Here is an 18,033-nt window from a genome sequence, read left to right as displayed (position 1 = left end):
ACTCCTGACCTCAAGGGGTCTGCCCACCTCAGCCTCCCAAAGTGCTGGGATTATAGGTGTGAGCCACTGCGCCTGGCTCATATTACCTTTTTGATAGGAGCAATATTATTTTCCTTTACCCCTTTATGTCCATGAAGCACTGAACAAAACTTCTTCAATAAAGTTTTGACAATTATGCCTTTTGCAGAAGTCATCTATGGGTTAATTATAAAAATAACTCATTCATATTAATCAATTACCACACAGTTGTAAGTAATAGTTTGAATTGTTGTGTAGAAAAGGATCACCTGCATGCTGTTCCTCATGGGAAATACTGACTAGGTCTAAAAGTCCCGGTGCCATAAACTTTCTATCTCACACTGGAGAAGAATGGATTGTTCTCAGAAGAATGGATTGTCCTCAGTAGGAAGACCTGCATTCAAAAGTCCTCGGATCCCCTCCTGGAGTCTCCCTAGTACCAGACAATACTTAAGAGGGAGTGTGCCTTGGATACAGGGAGGCAGGTAGTATGGGGAACCTTGGGCCCAGAGAAGCAGGTGGCCCCTGCCAAAGGAATCCTGAGGGCTGGGTGGGAGTTGTTTTTTGTTTTTGGTTTTTTTTTTTTTTTAATGACAAGGGGTTGTTGATGAAAAATGTGTGATGCACACTGGATTTCCAGTCACTGCCCTTTCAGAGTTGAAAATGAATAGGAACCTATTTAAATCTTTCTTTAGGATCTTGTCTCAGGGTGATCTTGCTAGCGTTTCTGTTTTCTCTTTGGGGTGAAGAGGCTGGGGAGAGTTTTGTAGAGAACATGCCACTAAACATTGCTTTCTGGAGTTGTAGGAATATAGGCTTTCCCTCCACTGGACTACACTTGAATCCAGCTGTCTCCCATTTTAAGAGTGAAAAAGTGCTGCATCTGGGCCACTGCAGATTGACTCTGTTGAGGTGCGAATGGGAGTTTGTTTGCATATCCAAACAAAGACCTCAGTTTTAGGAAAGGAGTATCCCTGAAGTTGAGCTGCATTCTAGTGTGGAAAGAGGGTTTTTCCAGATAAAAGGGGCAGTGGTTAGAGTGAAGATGAAGGAGGAAGGAATGAGAGAGGAGGACTATGTGAAAGAGAAAAGACCTAGGGAAGGAGAGAAGACTGTGGGAAGGAGAGGAAGATTGTAGCAAAGTGAGCAGGACTGTGGGGAAGAGAGAGGAGGGCCCTGGGAAGGAAGGAGGACTGTAGGAAGGTGAGGTGGACGGTGGGAAAGAGGGAGGAGGACCCTAGGAATTAAGGTCTGTGGGAAGTGGAGGAGGATCATGGGAAAGAGAGAGGAGGACCCTGGGAAAGCGAGAGTGCTGTGGGAAGGCAAGGAGGGCTGTGGGAAAGAGGGAGGAGGACCCTGGGAAGAAGGGAGGACTATGGGAAGGGGGAGGAAGACTGTGGGAAAGAGAGAGCGGAGGACCCTGGAAAGGAAGGAAGAATGTTGGGAAGGCAAGGAGGACTGTGGGAAAGAGGGAGGAGGGCCCTGGGAAGGAGGGAGGACTGTGGGAAGGGGAGGAAGACTGTGGGAAAGAGAGAGGAGGACCCTGGGAAGGAAGTAAGAATGCAAGAAGGCAAGGAGGACTGTGGGAAAGAGGGAGGAGGGCCCTGGGAAGGAGAGAGGACTGTGGGAAGGAGAGGAGGACCATGGGAAAGAGAGAGGAGGAGCCTGGGAAGGAGAAGGGACTGCAGCATCAGCGCCAGTTTTGAGGGTAGGTTGTATTTTGAACACCTTTAATATGTCTTGTTGGCTTAGTCACCTCATTTTAAACCACAAATCCACAGAATCACAGAACTGAGTTGGAAGGCACTGAGAAAGCCTATGGAATTTGCTCATAGCATAGGGCGGGCGTGCTGTCAGTGACTGTGGAGGAAACCAGGGCAGGGAAATGCAGTGCAGGAACTGCCCACGAGAGAGCTGGAACCTGACCCTCCTCCTTGCTCAGAGAGGACTCCTCGCTGTGAAATGGAGGTGATGTCTTGACCACCAGGAGGTCTCCCCATTGCCCCATCTGCTCTGCTTTGGGCTAGGCCTGTGTGGGCATGGCAGCAGGCTCCTGTCCTGTGGCTTCCCATGAGCTTTGGCTCAAGGGAAGCCCTGGTGGGAGACAGCAGGGAGGGAGAGAGACCAGTGAGACTGGGGGTGGGGGGAGGCGGTTATCCCATCAGCTCCCTGCCAATGGGGATTTTGGGCAGGCTGTGTCCCTCACGGGATGGGTGGCTGCTCCAATCAGGTTCACCTTCCTCCTTACCCCTCTCTCCTCATTCCTTCAAGTCTGGGGGCTTCCTTGTTTCTAGCCCTGGACTATCACCTTGGGCTTTCTCTATACCTCACCCACCCGTGTGAAAGTCTCTATTAATCCCACCCAGATTACCCTAATTCAAGTGGGCCATCTGTTTCCTTTTGAGAACCCGACTACCTCATCGGCGTGCTCAGAGGATTAAACCAGAGAGTGCTGGAAATTGTTTAGCACAGTGGCCAGCCCCGCAGTGAGTGTGTAGCAGTGCTGGTCACCAGGTGAGAGAAATGGGTCCTCTCCTCTGGGCCTGAATTGTTCTGCTCTCATCTGCTCAGGTGTCCTCTAGTTTTAGCTGGAGCACTTCCAGGGAGGGGAAGTCATGCTCTTGGGAGATGCTTGTTCCACCTAGGGCAGAAAGGATATAGCAGGAGCGTCTAGGGCCGCGCTACTTGTAGCTGTCACATTTGGCAGAAAAAGAAACTTCTATTCTTTCAGATGGCTGAGTCTATTTTCAAGTCTTCACCCACTGGAAATGTTTTAGGCCTATTATTGAAAATTCAGTAGGTGGATGCAGTGGAGTTTAACAATAACCAGAACTCTGTAGAGAATTTTAAAAGCTGAAAATGCATCTTTAAGTAATAATAATCATATTGGCATAGGTGTGCACTTTTTGAAAGTGGCTTTATGTATGTCCTATTTAGTGTAAGAATAACATGTCCCCAGATTGAATTGGATAATCTTGTGGAATCCCACAAGATTTATAATGCCACAAGATTTTATACCTGCATGCCTTTCTGTCCATGTTACCACTGTCAGAGAGCCTACCTTAAGCATTTAAAAAAAATTTTTGAGACGGGTTACACTCTGTTGCCTAGGCTGGAGTGCAGTGCCATGTTCATGGCTCACTGCAGTGTTGACTTCCTAGGCTCAAGTAATCCTCCCACCTCAGCCTCCTGAGTGGCTGGGACTGTAGGCACAGCACAGCACCACACCTGGCTAATTTTTGTATTTTTAGTAGAGATGGGGTTTTGCCTTATTGCCCAGGCTGGTCTTGAACTTCTGTCCTCCTGATCCTTGCCTCAGCCTTCCAGAATGCTGGGATTACAGGTGTGAGCCACCACTCTTAGCCAAGCATTTTCTTGATTCATTTATCAGATCCTTATTCAGTGTCCTTTTTGAGCATGGTCCCCCAGAGTGTTGGGATTCATATTTGCCCTCATCTCAGTGCTGTCTCAGTCTCTCAAGAGAAAAATACCAGCCATTCCCCTACTATACTGAGCAGCAGGCCATCCCATTGTTAAGAAGATACCAGTGCTTTATCAGCTCTCAGGCTATTTTTCATCATGCAGAAATGTACCCAGCTAGGCCACATGCCTTTTTAGGTTTGTCTCTCTTTTATTTAGTTTGTTCTTATTTATGTATTGTAAACATGGAAGAGGAATCTTTTAAAATCTCCTTCTCTTTCTTTTCTTTCTCTCTCTCCCCACCCACATCTTTTTTTTGAGACAACGTCTTGTACTGTCACCCAGGCTGCAGTGCAGTGGCATGATCACGGCTCACTGCAGCCTCAAACTCCTGGGCTCAAGCAGTTCTCCCACCCAGCCTCCTGAGTAGCTGGGACCACAGGTGTGAGACATTGTTCCTGGCTAATTAAAAAGAAATTATAGAGGGGTCTCACTATGTTGCCTAGTCTGGTCTGGAACTCCTGAACTCAAGCGATCCTCTCACTTTGGCCTCCCAATGTGTTGGGATTATAGGCATGAGCCACTACGCCACCCACTTATTTTGGAATACATTTTTCTTTATCCCTTCCCTTTAAAAAAGTATTTGTTTTAAGGTGAAATTTATGTAGAGTAAAATGCACAAGTCATATGTCTACGGCTTGATGATTTTTTTTTGTTTCTACGTAAGTGTGTATGTCTATAACTACCACCCATATCAAGACTATTTCTATCCCTCTAGAAAGTTCCACCGTGCTGATGCAAGGGAAGGGGAAATGTCAGAGGCACTGGAACCAGAGCAACTGTATCTTGAATAGGGATTAGGTAAAATAAGGCTGAGACCTACTAGGCTGCATTCCTAGATGGTTAGGCATTCTAAGTCACAGGATGAGATAGGAGGTCAGCATGAGATACAGATCATAAAGACATTGCTGATAAAACAAGTTGCAGTAAAGAAGCTGGCTAAAACCCACCAAAACCAGGATGGCAACGAGAGTGACCTCTGGTCATCCTCACTGCTATACTCCCAATGGTGCCATGACAGTTTACAAATGCCATGGCAACTTAAGGAAGTTACCCTATATGGTCTAAAAAGTGGGGAACTCACAGTTCTGGGAATTGCCCACCTCTTTTTCGAAAAACTCATGAATAATCCACCCCTTATGTAGCATATAATTAAGAAATAACCATAAAAATGGGCAACCAGCAGCCCTTGGGGCTGCTCTGCCTATGGAGTAGCCATTCTTTTATTCCTTTACTTACTTAATAAACTTACTTTCACTTAAAAAAAAAAAAAAAAAAAAAAAAGAAAGTTCCACCATACCTTTTCCCAGTGATTCCCCTCCCCCTAGGGAATTGATCATCATGCATTAGTTTTGCCTGTACTAGAATTTTTTTTTTTTTTTTTTTTTTTTTTTTTTTTTTTGAGACCGTGTCTCGCTCTGTCACCAGACTGGAGTGCAGTGGTGCAGTCTCAGCTCACTGCAACCTCCTCCTCCTGGGTATAAGCGATTCTCCTGCCTCAGCCTCCCGAGTAGCTGGGACTACAGGTACGCACCACCATACTCAGCAGATTTTTGTACTTTTAGTAGAGACGGGGTTTCACCATGTTGGCCAGGATGGTCTCGATCTCTTGACCTCGTGATTTACCTGTCTCAGCCTCCTAAAGTGCTGGGATTACAGGTGTGAGCCACCACGCCTGGCCTGCCTGTACTATAATTTTATATAAATGGAGTAATATACTATGTGTTCTTTTATATGTGGCTGGTACACAACAAAATGTTTTTTGCTTGTATCAGTACTTTGTTCTTGCTGTATAATATCTCATTATAATGAATATCCCATAATTCGTTTAGTATTCTGTTGATGGACATTTGGGTTGTTTCTGGTTTGAAGATTTTATTGATAGAGGCTCTGAACATTCTTGTATGTTGTCTTATGGACATTAGCACTAATTGCTGTTGCTTATACACACATGTTAAGAGTGGAATTGCTGCCGTTACTGACTTTCAACACATAGATTTTTCTCTGTGTAAAGCTTTGGCCTCCATTGGGTGGTGGGGAGGAGGTGCCATATCTGTGCCTGGAGCCTCATTTGCACCACTCAGCTAATCAGCCTGAATCTTGCTATAATGTAGCCACCTATGAATATGACTGGTGAGGCATCCTGAAGCACGGAACCCAGTCTTCCAGTGATGATTTGATTATTGGGCCCAGGAACTGGCAAAGGCTTTCTTAATTTTTTTTCTTTTTTTTTGAGACAGAGTCTTGCTCTGTTACCCAGGATGGAGTGTAGTGGTGGGATCATAGCTCACTGTAGCTTCAAACTCCTGGGCTCAAGTGATCCTCCTTCCACAGCCTACCAAGTAGCTAGAACCACAAGGCCATGCCACCTCACCTGGCTAATTTTTTGTATTTTTTGTATAGACAGGGTTTTGCCATGTTGCCTAGGCTGGTCTTCAACTCTTGCCACCCACCTTGGCCTCCCAAAGTGCTGGGATTATAGGTGTGAGCCACTGTGCCTGGCTGGGTTTTGCTATGTTGTTCAGGCTGGTCTTGAACTTCTGGGCTCAAGTGATACTCCCACCTTGGCCTGCCAAAGCGTTGGGATTACAAGTATGAGCCACTATGCCAGGCCTATTCTTACATTGTTAAAAACATGCAAACAGCATGTGTCAAAGTTTCGTCGAACTAATTTAATGAGGGAACTAGCAGAATAACAAAACCAACTCAGTGAGGATATGAGGAACTCAGTGGGAAAAAAAAAAACTCAGTGGAAAAAGGAATGCTCAAATAAGATTGCCAAATTAGGTTCAAAGCTGGTTCATGTCTTAGAGAACAATAAAATCTTTACCATTAGGGTTATCATCTCTACCAGAAAAGAAAAAAGAGAAAACAGCATACCTTATCATTTTTCTGTATTATCTTCTGACTTACAGGGTTGCAAAATATCCTAGTAGTGTTATTTAAATCAAATCACATTTTCAGTGTCAGATGACCCTCCTGGTGGAGGAGTGGGGAGAGTGCTTATTGAAAATGCAATAGCATGACATTAAAAGGTCACATGATCATCTTTTTTTGCCTAAGTTTGGTGTTTTTTTTTTGTTTTTTTTTTTTTTTTTTTTAGCAGACCATGACAGACCTTGTATGGAGTACAATCATAGGAAAAACTAGGATGAGTTCTTAAAGTCATTTAATGAAAAAAAAAAAAGACCACTTCTGGGAACTCAGACTGCCACCTAAAACAGAAAGCCAGGCACCTATTTTAGGTAGATGTGGACTCTTTCTATCTTGGATTTAATTACCAGCATTTCCCTTTTAAAACCTTACCCTCAGATCCAGACAACATTGTTCTTTAGTCAAGCAAAGCATGTATAAGCAGCTGTTTCCTGAGTTCTCCTGGCAGGGACCCACAACCATACATTTTCAAATGAATTTTAAAAAGAAAAAAGCTTTGAAACATGCACATCGGGCTGATGTGCATGTGTCTGTCTGCTCTGTTAGGGGACATTTTTCTGTTAGGGGACATTTGATAAAGTTCAACAGGACACAGGCCCTCAACATTTTGTAGCTCATAGATAGACATGTGGAAGGCAGGAAGCTATGATAGGGGTTAAAAGAATATGCTTGTTGATCTTTAAGTTTGTCTGACTTTGTCTGTGAGGAAGTGAGCTATTTTCTCTGCCTGTTTTTGTGTGTGTTTGGCAAAAGTACATTTTCCCCTCTGCCTGCCCAATTGTTGAAGGGTGAAGTGTGTACACTTGCAGCTTGCATGTCCTGTGTGTGCTGAGTGTAACCATTTGCAGCTTGATTGCCATGACATCAGCTTTCATTTGTTAGGTGTTTTAGATCTCTGGCACATTCAGAGCCCATTTTGATATTTGTGTAAAGTGGTTGGTGAATGTCTTTGTTCTTTCTTGATCCATGAGGCAAAAGACCAGTATTTTGCATAATTGTACCACTTCGAGATAAAGCTCACAGTTACTTTGTTCTTCTTGATTTATGAAGGGATCACAAATCTACTTCAACAAGTGTCATAAAGTAGAGATTTTCAGGTTGCTGTTCTACATTCAAAGACCCTGACATGGGTCTCTTTAATCACATTTCCCTTTTCTTTAAACTTTTAACTCAAGGGCCATTAATTTTGTGGATTATATGGATAATTGTTTTCAAGATTCTTGTCTCCAGAAGGTAGCAGTAATTTTTCTGGGTTTGTTTGTTTATTTATTTATTTAGAGACAGTGTCTCACTCTGTTGCCTAGGCTGGAGTGTAGTGGTGTGATCATGGCTCACTGCAGCCTCAACTTCCCAGGCTCAGGTGATTTTCCCACCTCAGCCTCCTGAGTAACTGGGACTGCAGGCATGCACCACCTCACTTGGTTCTTTTTTTTAAACAAAATTTTTGTAGAGGTGGGGATATCACCATGTTGCCCAGGCTGTTCTTGAACTCCTGGGCTCGAGTGATCCTCTCGCCTTGGCCTCCCAAAATGCCAGAGTTACAGGTGGGAGCCACCATGCCCAGCCCAGGTATGTATTATAATGTGCAGAGCTTCATCTTGCTCACAACATTTAGTCCTGGTGTCCTTGGGCATGTTGGCATCTGCTGTGTGTTAGGCACTAGAGGATGTAAACACCAATGAGACAGACTGAATGGAATATTGTCACTAATGTAACTTCTAGAGGATGGTAGTTTTAGCTCCTATGACCTGCCTTGGGGAATTCTGTGCTTTAAACATTGTTCTATAAAAAAAATTCTGTAAAGGTGTTCCAGATTAAAATGCCACTTGAGAATTTTCTGGCAGAATTTATCCGGCAACTGTTAGAATGTGCTAAATGAACCTACAGTTAGCTTTTTGGCCCTGATGGCTGTATTACTTTATGGAGTAATAATGGCTGCATTATATTCAAGGCTTACTGGCTGCCTGGCATTGTATATATAATCTACCCATGTCTGTCTGTATATAGTGACTACAATTTGTTAAGCACTTAATGTATGCCAGGCAGGAAGGAGGCTAAGCCCTTTCCATATTTTTTTTGTTTGTTTTTTGAGATTGAGTCTTGCTCTGTCACCCAGGCTGGAGTGCAGTGGCGCAATCTGGGCTCACTTTAACCTCTGCCTCCTGGGTTCAAGCATTTCTTGTGCCTCAGCCTCCTGAGTAGCTGAGATTATAGGGGTGCACCACCACACCTGGCTAATTTTATATTTTTAGTAGAGATGGGGTTTCGCCATGTTGGCCAGGCTGGTCTCAAATTCCTGGTCTCAAGTGATCCACCTGCCTCGGCCTCCCAAAGTGCTGGGATTACAGGCGTGAGCCACCGTTCCCAGCCCCTTTCCGTGATTTATATCTCATTAAATTCTTCTACCACTCTATGAGATAGGTGCTGTTTTTATCATATATATTTTTCAGAAGAGGTAACAGGCATATCAGTGTTAAAGGCCATACCCACAGTCACACAAGCTAGTGAGGAGCAGAGAGAGCATTGGAATCCAGGCCAGCAGGCTCTGCAACCTGAGCTCAAGCGGGCAGCTTTATCTGGGTGTCTGAATTGTCCTGATAGGACTGTGTTCCTCACCATTATTGTCTGCTGTATTATGCCTTCCCCAAGTGTCCAATCAGGTGGAATCATGGTATTTAACTGATTTCTGTCTGCATTTTAAGGAATTCCCTTCAAAAGTTGGCTATTTCAACTCTGAAGAACAACCTTTGCCTGGATTTATGGGCTTGTACTGTTTTTCCTACAAATTCTGAAATTAAGGCAATTAGGGAAAATATTTCATGATTATTAATTTGTAAGCAAACTTGTCATTTTGCAATGTTCAGGCTATGCTTTCTAGAAGGAGCTTGACTGACTGCCTTTTTTATCAGTGATAAATAATCAAGATGTGTGACTATCCAATTGTTTCCCATCCACGAGGCCCTCAAAACAAACCGATTCTAGCCTCGAATTATTCTTGAAACTTTAAACATACAGTTTTCTTTCAGAAAAACAATTTCTAAAACTAACAACTGGAACCTGTTAGATTCTGTTGTGAGAAATGTTATTCCAAGTAGGGTCTGGAGTAATTACGTACAAGTGTGTTACCCATAAGAACCCACATCGTTTGGCGGTTTCCTCAGGCTTTGTAACTTTTGTAGTGCAGAAAATGTGGTGGAGTGGGGCAGTCTTGTGACTCAGGGAGAGCTGTGACCTCGGTGAGTTTTAGTCCCCTGACTGAGTTGATCATGGTGATTAGGCATAATAGAATCTTGTTTTCTTCATGGCAAGATTATCGAATCTTAGCTTGGAAAGGGACTTTAAGATCATGTGTTTTAACCCTTAGCTTTCTACCAGATCAAAATATAAACCATGTGGGATACCACTGTGATCATTACTGGATATTTAAACTTGTAAAGCTTGGGGCTCCCACAATGACTCCATGTCAGTGTGTCTCTAACCTGGTCCAGGTGCATTGCATCATCAGCATTTTGTGGTGGGGGCAGGAGTAGGGATAGAAGCCTTAGAATCTTTTTAAAAGTTCAGGCCAGGCGCGGTGGCTCAAGCCTGTAATCCCAGCACTTTGGGAGGCCGAGGCGGGTGGATCACGAGGTCGAGAGATCGAGACCAACCTGGTCAACATGGTGAAACCCCGTCTCTGCTAAAAATACAAAAAAATTAGCTGGGCATGGTGGTGCATGCCTATAATCCCAGCTACTCAGGAGGCTGAGGCAGGAGAATTGCCTGAACCCAGGAGGCGGAGGTTGCGGTGAGCCGAGATCGCGCCATTGCACTCCAGCCTGGGTAACAAGAGCGAGACTCCGTCTCAAAAAAAAAAAAAAAAAAAAAAAAAGTTCAAGTGGTCGGGTGCCTGACCAATTGCTTTGTGTTCTGTAGTAAGAACAAAGTAAAATAAATGGAATTGCAGAAAACGCATAAGAATTACAGTGCTTTTCCAGGCACAGTGGCTCATGCCTGTAATCTCAGCACTTTGGGAGACCAAGGTGGACGGATCACCTGATGTTGGGAGTTTGATCACCTGACCAACATGGAGAAACCCTGTCTCTACTAAAAAAGTACAAAAATAGCTGGGTGTGGTGGTGCATAACTGTAATCCCAGCTACTGGGGAGACTGTGGCAGGAGAATCGTTTGAACCTAGGAGTTGGAGGTTGCAGCGAGCCAAGATTGCACCATTGCCCTCCAGCCTGGGCAACAAGAACAAAACGTTGTCTCCAAAAAAAAAAAAAAAGTTCAGGTGATTCTGCTGCTTGATAGAGCTTGGTCATTCATTTTGGACAATGTACCGATAGGGTAGTACCATCTATTCAAATCTAGTATCTTTTCTCAAGAACATGGATTGGTAGCTGGTGACTTCAATTTGAAAAATATTTTCATCTTATTTCTAAAGTAGCTTTATGAATAAAGTATTAATAGCTATATTAGTGAATATATAAGGAAACACAAGCATGCTGAAAATTATTTTAAAAGTTTACTACAAACACACAGAGAACATAGTGATACGTAAACAGTGCTGAATTTAAGTTCATTAGAATTAATACATTCTGGCTGGGTGTGACGGCTAATATCTGTATTCCCAGCACTTTATGAGGCCAAGGCGGGCAGATAACTTTAGGCCAAAAGTTTGAGACCAGACTAGCCAACATGGTGAAACCTGTCTCTACTAAAAATATGAAAATTAGCCAGGCATGGTGGCCCATGCCTGTAGTCCCACCTACTTAGCGGCTGAGGTACAAAAATCGCTTGAACCTGGCAGGCAGAGGTTGCAGTGAGCTGAGATTGTGCCACTGCACTCCAGCCTGGGCAACGGAGTGAGACTCTGTCTTAAAAAACAAACAAACAAACCCCAAAGAGAATCAATACATTCTAATTGCAGAACTTCTGGACTCAATAATTAACTCTGTCTCATTCTCTACCTGGTGGTAGTGAGGTAGGCACAATTCCTAGGAATGGCCCTCAAATTCTACTCCTAAGCCCCACAACCTGTACATGTGATGAGCTGTCACTTCAGAGATTGTGTTATGTTATAAGGCACAATTGATCTTTAAACAGGGAGGTGGGCCTACCATGAGTCCTTAAGAGCAGAGAACTTTCTCCTATCTAGTGGCAGAAGAGAAAGTCAGAGGAGGACTTGCTGCTTTGAAGATGGAGGGGTCATGTGGGAAGGAATATGCGCAGCCTATAGGAACAGAGAGTAGACCTTGGCCGGCAGTCAGGAAAGAAATGGAGACCTCAGACCTACGGCTGCAAGGTGCTGGATTCTGCCAACAACCTGAGTGAATTTGGACATGGGTTAGTCTCCCAAGCTTCCAGATAAAAGTCTGGTCTATTGATATCTTGATACTGGCCCATGAGACCTTGAGTGAACAAAGAACACAGCTGAGCCAACCAGGACTTTTGACATACAGAACTATGAGATAATATGGCAGCAATCCCTTCATCTGCTGGCATGTTGTCAGTGGAGACTGACGGGATTCTGGACTTCCATCACCATCCTTCCACCCAGCAGTGGTAGGCCGCTCCCCCTCCCCACCAGAAAATGGGGAAAATCTTGTAGAGTGGGTAGCTGAAGAAAGGAATTCATTAAAGGGATATCCCCTGCCTGCATTAGAAGTCCTGGGCAAACAACTCCTAACCCACCTACATGTGAATCTGACTAGAACGAACATGCCAAAAAGTTTAGCAATAGAAACTTTAACATGGAATATTACCCAGGTTTTCAGAATGTCCTCTAAGTAAAAGATATGAAGCAGACCAGAATAGTACTGCAAGGGCTCTGAAATTAAACTACCATTAAAACTGCAGCCCACAAAAGTAGCCCAGGATGTGCATACTTAGCCTCAATAGGGTTAATGCCTGCTAAAATTTAAATAGTATCTAGAGTCTTGTGAGATAATAACCCAAATGCCCTAGATACAATTTAAAAAATCACTTGTCATACCAAGAACCAGGAAAATCAGAACTTGAATGAGAAAAGCCAATCAACAGATACTAATACTAAGAAGACTCAGATGTTAGAATTATCTGACAAAGGTTTTAAACCATATGTCATAAAGGTGCTTTAATAAGCAATTTCAGATACTCTTGAAACAAATGAAAAATCAGAAAATCTCAGCAAATAAATGGGTTTTTAAAAAATGGAAGTTATTGAACCAAAAAATAAACAAGTTAAAAAGTTTACCAGATGAGCTCAGTAATAGATGACAGAGGAAAGAATCAGTGAACTTGAAAATAAATCAATGAAATTTACTCATTCTGAACAACAGATAGAAAATAGTCTGAGAAAAAATGAACAGAGCCTCGGAGACCTATGGGGCAGTAACATCAGGTCTAACATTTGTGTCATCAGTATTCCAGGAGGAGAAGGTAAGGTTATGATAGTAAACAGTATTGAAAGAAATGATTACTGAAAACTCACCACATTTGGCAAAAGGCATAAATCTTCAGAATCGAGAAACTGAGCAAAACCCAAACAGGATAAACCTAAAGAAATCTATGCCAAGATATATCATAATCAAGCTTCTAAAAATAAAAGGCAAAGAAAATGCAATAAGAGAGATGTGACATTTTACTTACAGGGAATAATGATTTGAATGACTGTATTTCTCATACAAAATAATGGAGTCCAGAAGGAAGTGCATAACATTTTCAAGGGCTGAAAGAAAAGAATGATTAACTCTGAATTCTCTGTCTGGTGAAAATATTGTTAAGGAATGAAGAGATGAATATGAATATCCTTCTCAGATGAAGGAAGACTTAAGAGGATTTAGCAGACCTATCCTTAAATAACGCCTAATGAAAGTTTTTTAGACATAAAAGAAATGGTAACAGAAGAAAGCTTGGAATTTCAGAAAGGAGAAAACAGCAAATAGGTAAAAGTAGGGAGTATGTATAATAGGACAAGTATAGGGTATGTATCATTAATTTTTGGGTTTTATTTGAGATGGAACCTTGCTCGATTGCTCAGGCTGGAGTGCAGTGGTACATTCTCGGCTCACCGCAATCTCTGCCTCCCAGATTCAAGTGATTCTCCTGCCTCAGCCTCTTGAGTGGCTGGGATTACAGGTGTGCACCACCACGCTTGGCTAATTTTTCTGTTTTTAGTAGAGACAGGGTTTCACCATTATGGCCAGGCTGGTCTCGAACTCTTGGCATCTGGTAATCCACCTGCCTTGTCCTCCCAAAGTACTGGGATTACAGGCATGAGCCACTGTGCCTGGCCTATATCATTAATTTTTTAAAACATGTTTGATGGTTGAAGCAAAAATTACATCATCTGGTGTGGTATTCAATATATATAGAGGTAATATGCAAGAAAATTATATTTAAGAGGTGGGGAGGATGTAAAAAAATATAACTGGAAGTAAGGTTTTTACACTTCACTGAAATAGGAAAATGTTGATCCATATAGTCTGTGATAAGTTACGTATGTATATTGTAATAACTAAAACATCCTAAAAACCACTAAAAGTAACACTATACAAGGAGATACACTAAAACTCACTATAAATAAAAGGAAATTCTAAAGGAGGCGTCCTCAAACCACGGCCCGGCCCGCGGAGGCCATTTATCCGGCCCACTGCCGCACTTCAGGAAGGGGCACCTCTTTCATTGGTGGTCAGTGAGAGGAGCACAGTATGTGGCGGCCCTCCAACGGTTTGAGGGACAGTGAACTGGCCCCCTGTGTAAAAAGTTTGGGGACGCCTGTTCTAAAGAATGTACATGTAACCATAGGAAGACAAGAAAAAGGAAACAATGAAAAACAGAGTGAACAAACAGAAAACAAATAATACAATGGCAGGCCTAAGCCCTAAAATATCAATATGTGTTTTAAATATACAAATTAAAAATAGAGATAATAAATTCAAAAAAACTTAACTATATGCTATTTGTAAGAAACTCACTTCAAATGTATTGATACAGGCATGCTGGAAGTAAAAGTTGGAAAAATATAGACTAGGCAAATATTAATTTTTAAAAAGCAGGAGTGACTATGTATAATATCTTTGGTAGACCAAAGAGCAAAGAAAATTACCAGGGACAAAGAAGGACAAAAAGTGTCATTCCACCAAGAAGATGTAGTAGTCCTAAATGTGTATGGGCCAAGCAAAAGAGCTACAAAATATATGAAGCAAAACCTAATAGAACTGCAAAATAGATAAGTACACAGTTATACTTGACAACTTAGCATCCCTTTCTCAGCACTTGACAGAACTACTAAACAGAAAATCAGCAAGGATATGGAAGGCCTGAACAACATAATTAACCAAGAAGTTGAAATTGATATTTACAGACTATCCTACACAGAAACAGCATAAAACACATTCTTTTTAATTACCCATGAAATATTTGCCACGTTAAACCATATCCTGGGTCATAAAACTAACCTCAATATATTTAAAGAAATTGAAATAATATAAAATGTGTTATTTGACCGTAAGTAAACAAACTAGAAGTCAATAACAGAAAGATAAGAAAATCTTCAAACACTTGGAAATCAAATCACACACTTCAAAATAATCCACAGGTCAAAGAAGAAGTCTCAAAAAGATTTAAAAAATACATAGAACTGAATGAAAATGAGCATACGACATATTAAAATGTGTGGAATACAGCTAAAGCAATACTGAGGGGAAAATTTATAGCATATGTTTACATTAGAATAGAAGAATGTTCTCAAATCAATAATCTAAGATCCTACCTCAATGAACTGGAAAAAGTGAGATAAACCCAAAGCAAGCAGAAGAAGGAAATAATGAAGATAAGAGCAGTAATCATTGAAGGTGAAAACAGAAAAACAACAGAGAAAATCAAAGAAAAACCCAGTTCTTTAAAGACCAATTGGACCGGTGCAGTGGGTCATGCTTATAATTTCAGCATTTTGGGAAGCAGGAGTGGAAGGATCACTTGAGCCCAGGACTTTGAGACCAGCCTGGGCAGCATAGCAAGACACTGTCTCTACAAAATATATATATATGTATATCAAAAATTAGCTGGACATGGTGGTGTGTGCCTGTGGTCCCAGCTACTCAAAAGGCTGAGGCAGGAGGATTACTTAAGCCTGGGAGGCTGAGGCTGCAGTGAGCTCTGATTGTGCCACTGCACCCCAGCCTGGGTGACAGAATATGATCCTGTCTCAAAATAAATAAAACAAAAAGGTCAGTAAAGTAGATAAACCTCTAAAAAGACAGGCAAACATGAATGAGAAGACATAAATTACCATATTAGGAATAAACAGGTGATATCACTACAGATCCTGCAGTTGTTAAAGGGACAATAAGAGAATACTAAAAACAATTCTATGCACATACATTTGACAACTTAGATGAAACAAACCAATTCCCTGAAAACCACAAACTACCAAAATTTACCCAAAATGAAATAATGTCAATAGTCCTATAACTGTTAAAGAAATTGAATTTGTCATTTAAAAGCTTCCAAAAAATAAATCTTCAGGCCTAGAGGTTTTCTGTCATAATTTCCACCAAACCTTTAAAGAAGAATTAGCACCAATTCTGCATAATCTTTTTCCAGAAAATAGAAGAGGAAGGAATGTGTCCTAATTCATTTTATGAGGCCAGTATTACTTTAATACTAAAACCAGATAGATAGTACATAAAAGAAAACTACAGGGCAATATCTCTCAAGAACATAGAACAAAAGAGTCCTCAGCAAAGTATTATAGCTAGTGCTCGACTTACGACCACGATTGGGTCTGACAGACTGGTTATAACACGATTTGGTCGTAAGTTGAGTAGGCTATATGTACAGTAGAGTACTGTGAAATGATGTTATAAAAATCTTTGAGTCATATTTTATCATAATTTTCTTTCATTATTGTTATATATCATAATTTTCTTTGTTCATTTTATGCCATTTGTATCATCTCTACACCATTTTGTTTCTTATTTTTACATTCGTCAGGTTTAAGTAAAACACTGCATTACCAGTACAACTGGTTTAATATTTGCAAAACATACAAAATTACAAAATACAGGTGCATACAAAAATACAAAATACAGGTGTAAAAAATACCATAGGAAACATTTTCCCAATTGCAAAACATATCAAAATATATAAACATGTACGAAACATTTTATTGGCCGCTGGTGCTTGGCTGCGGATTGTTGATGTCGTCATCTGAGGCAGCAATTTCTCCATTTCGTGGATGGGCCCACTTCGTTGCTTTGTTATAACTGTTGATCGCATGGGTGCAGAACCTTTCACAGCTTCACAAATTCTTTATCTTTGAAAATCGTCGACACAGTCGAGTGTGATAACTTCGTATCACGTGCGATCACACTCACTTTCTTTCCTCCTTCATATTGCTTAATTACCTTCATTTTCGTGTCGAGATCGATGGCCTTTCTTCTTGGCAGGCTGAGGTGTAGACAAAGACAATTTCCTCTTGGTAGACATCTTGGGAGGGGTTTGATGAAAAATATGCAAGACACAAAACACAAATTGCTGTACCGAGTCTGGGATAACAGTTGAAATGGTGCACACGGAGATGGTAGTGATGCCAGAAGCTGGTCCGCACTGTCCTACGCCCAGCTGGGCAACGTTTGTGTTGCCAGACGCAGAGCACTCGTGGCTAGCGATTGTGGTCGTACAGTCGAATGGTTGTAAGTTGCATAGGTCGTAAGTCGATCGATACCTGTAGTAAAACAATCGAGCAACTTATAAAACGAATTGTATACTATGACCAAGTGGGGTTTATTCCAGATGTGCAAGGCTACTTCAGTATTTGAATATCAGTGTAATCCATGATATCAACACTATGGGAGAAAAAAATCAAATCACATAATCAGATCAGTTGATGAAAAAAATTGACAAAATTCAACACCATTCATAATAAAAACTCAGCAAACTAGGAGTAGAGGGGAACTCCCCCAACTTGATAAAGAACAGCTACAAAAATGCTGCAGTTAACACCATATTAAATGGTGAAAGACTGTATGCTTTCCCCCTGAGAATGGGGAAATAAGGCGAGGATGTCTGCTCTTACCAGTCTCATTCAACATAATACTGGAAGTCCTAGCTAGTGCAATTAGTTGAGAAAAAAAATAAAAGGCATATGAGCTGGAAAGGAAGAATAAAACTGTTCTTTTTTGCAGATGATGTGATTCTCCAGTAGAACATACCAAGAATTTACCAAGTAACTCCTAGAATAAGTGAGTGGAGTAAGGTCACAGGATATAAGATCAACACACGGAATTTTGTATTTGTAGATACTAGGAATGAACATATGGAAACCGAAATTAAAAACACAATGCCATGTACAGTCTCTCCCAAAAGAATTGAAATACAGTTGTGAATTGCTTAACAAGGATATGTTCTCAGAAATGCATTGTAAGGTGATTTTGTTGTTGTGTGAACATCATAGAGTAGTGTACCTATACAATCCTCGGTGGTATAGCCTACTACACACCTAGCCATATTGTATGGCCTATTACTCTTAGGCTACAAACCTACCAGCATGTTACTGTAGGCAGTTTTGACACAATGGCAACTATTTGTATATATAAACATATCTAAATATTGGCTGGGCATTGTGGCTCACA

At 41.5% G+C, this 18,033-nt stretch overlaps 1 protein-coding gene across 6 annotated transcripts in view; it reads left to right on the top strand.

Annotated features, from left to right (window-relative positions):
* SH3KBP1 (SH3 domain containing kinase binding protein 1) overlaps positions 1–18,033 on the top strand; it is a 388,693-nt gene that overhangs the window by 56,627 nt on the left and 314,033 nt on the right. Inside the window, exon 1 of one of the 6 annotated variants that reach the window (XM_010334886.3) lies at positions 1,563–1,726. The exons of the other annotated variants lie outside the window; for them this stretch is intronic. The gene's annotated coding sequence lies outside the window, so the exon portion shown is untranslated. Of the gene's footprint in view, positions 1–1,562; positions 1,727–18,033 lie in introns of those variants that run through there. 6 annotated transcript variants of the gene reach the window in all.

This window comes from Saimiri boliviensis, chromosome X, assembly GCF_048565385.1.
Source record: "Saimiri boliviensis isolate mSaiBol1 chromosome X, mSaiBol1.pri, whole genome shotgun sequence".
In the NCBI taxonomy this organism is placed as follows: Eukaryota; Metazoa; Chordata; class Mammalia; order Primates; family Cebidae; genus Saimiri; species Saimiri boliviensis.
This window is presented reverse-complemented; position numbering and strand designations above follow the sequence as displayed.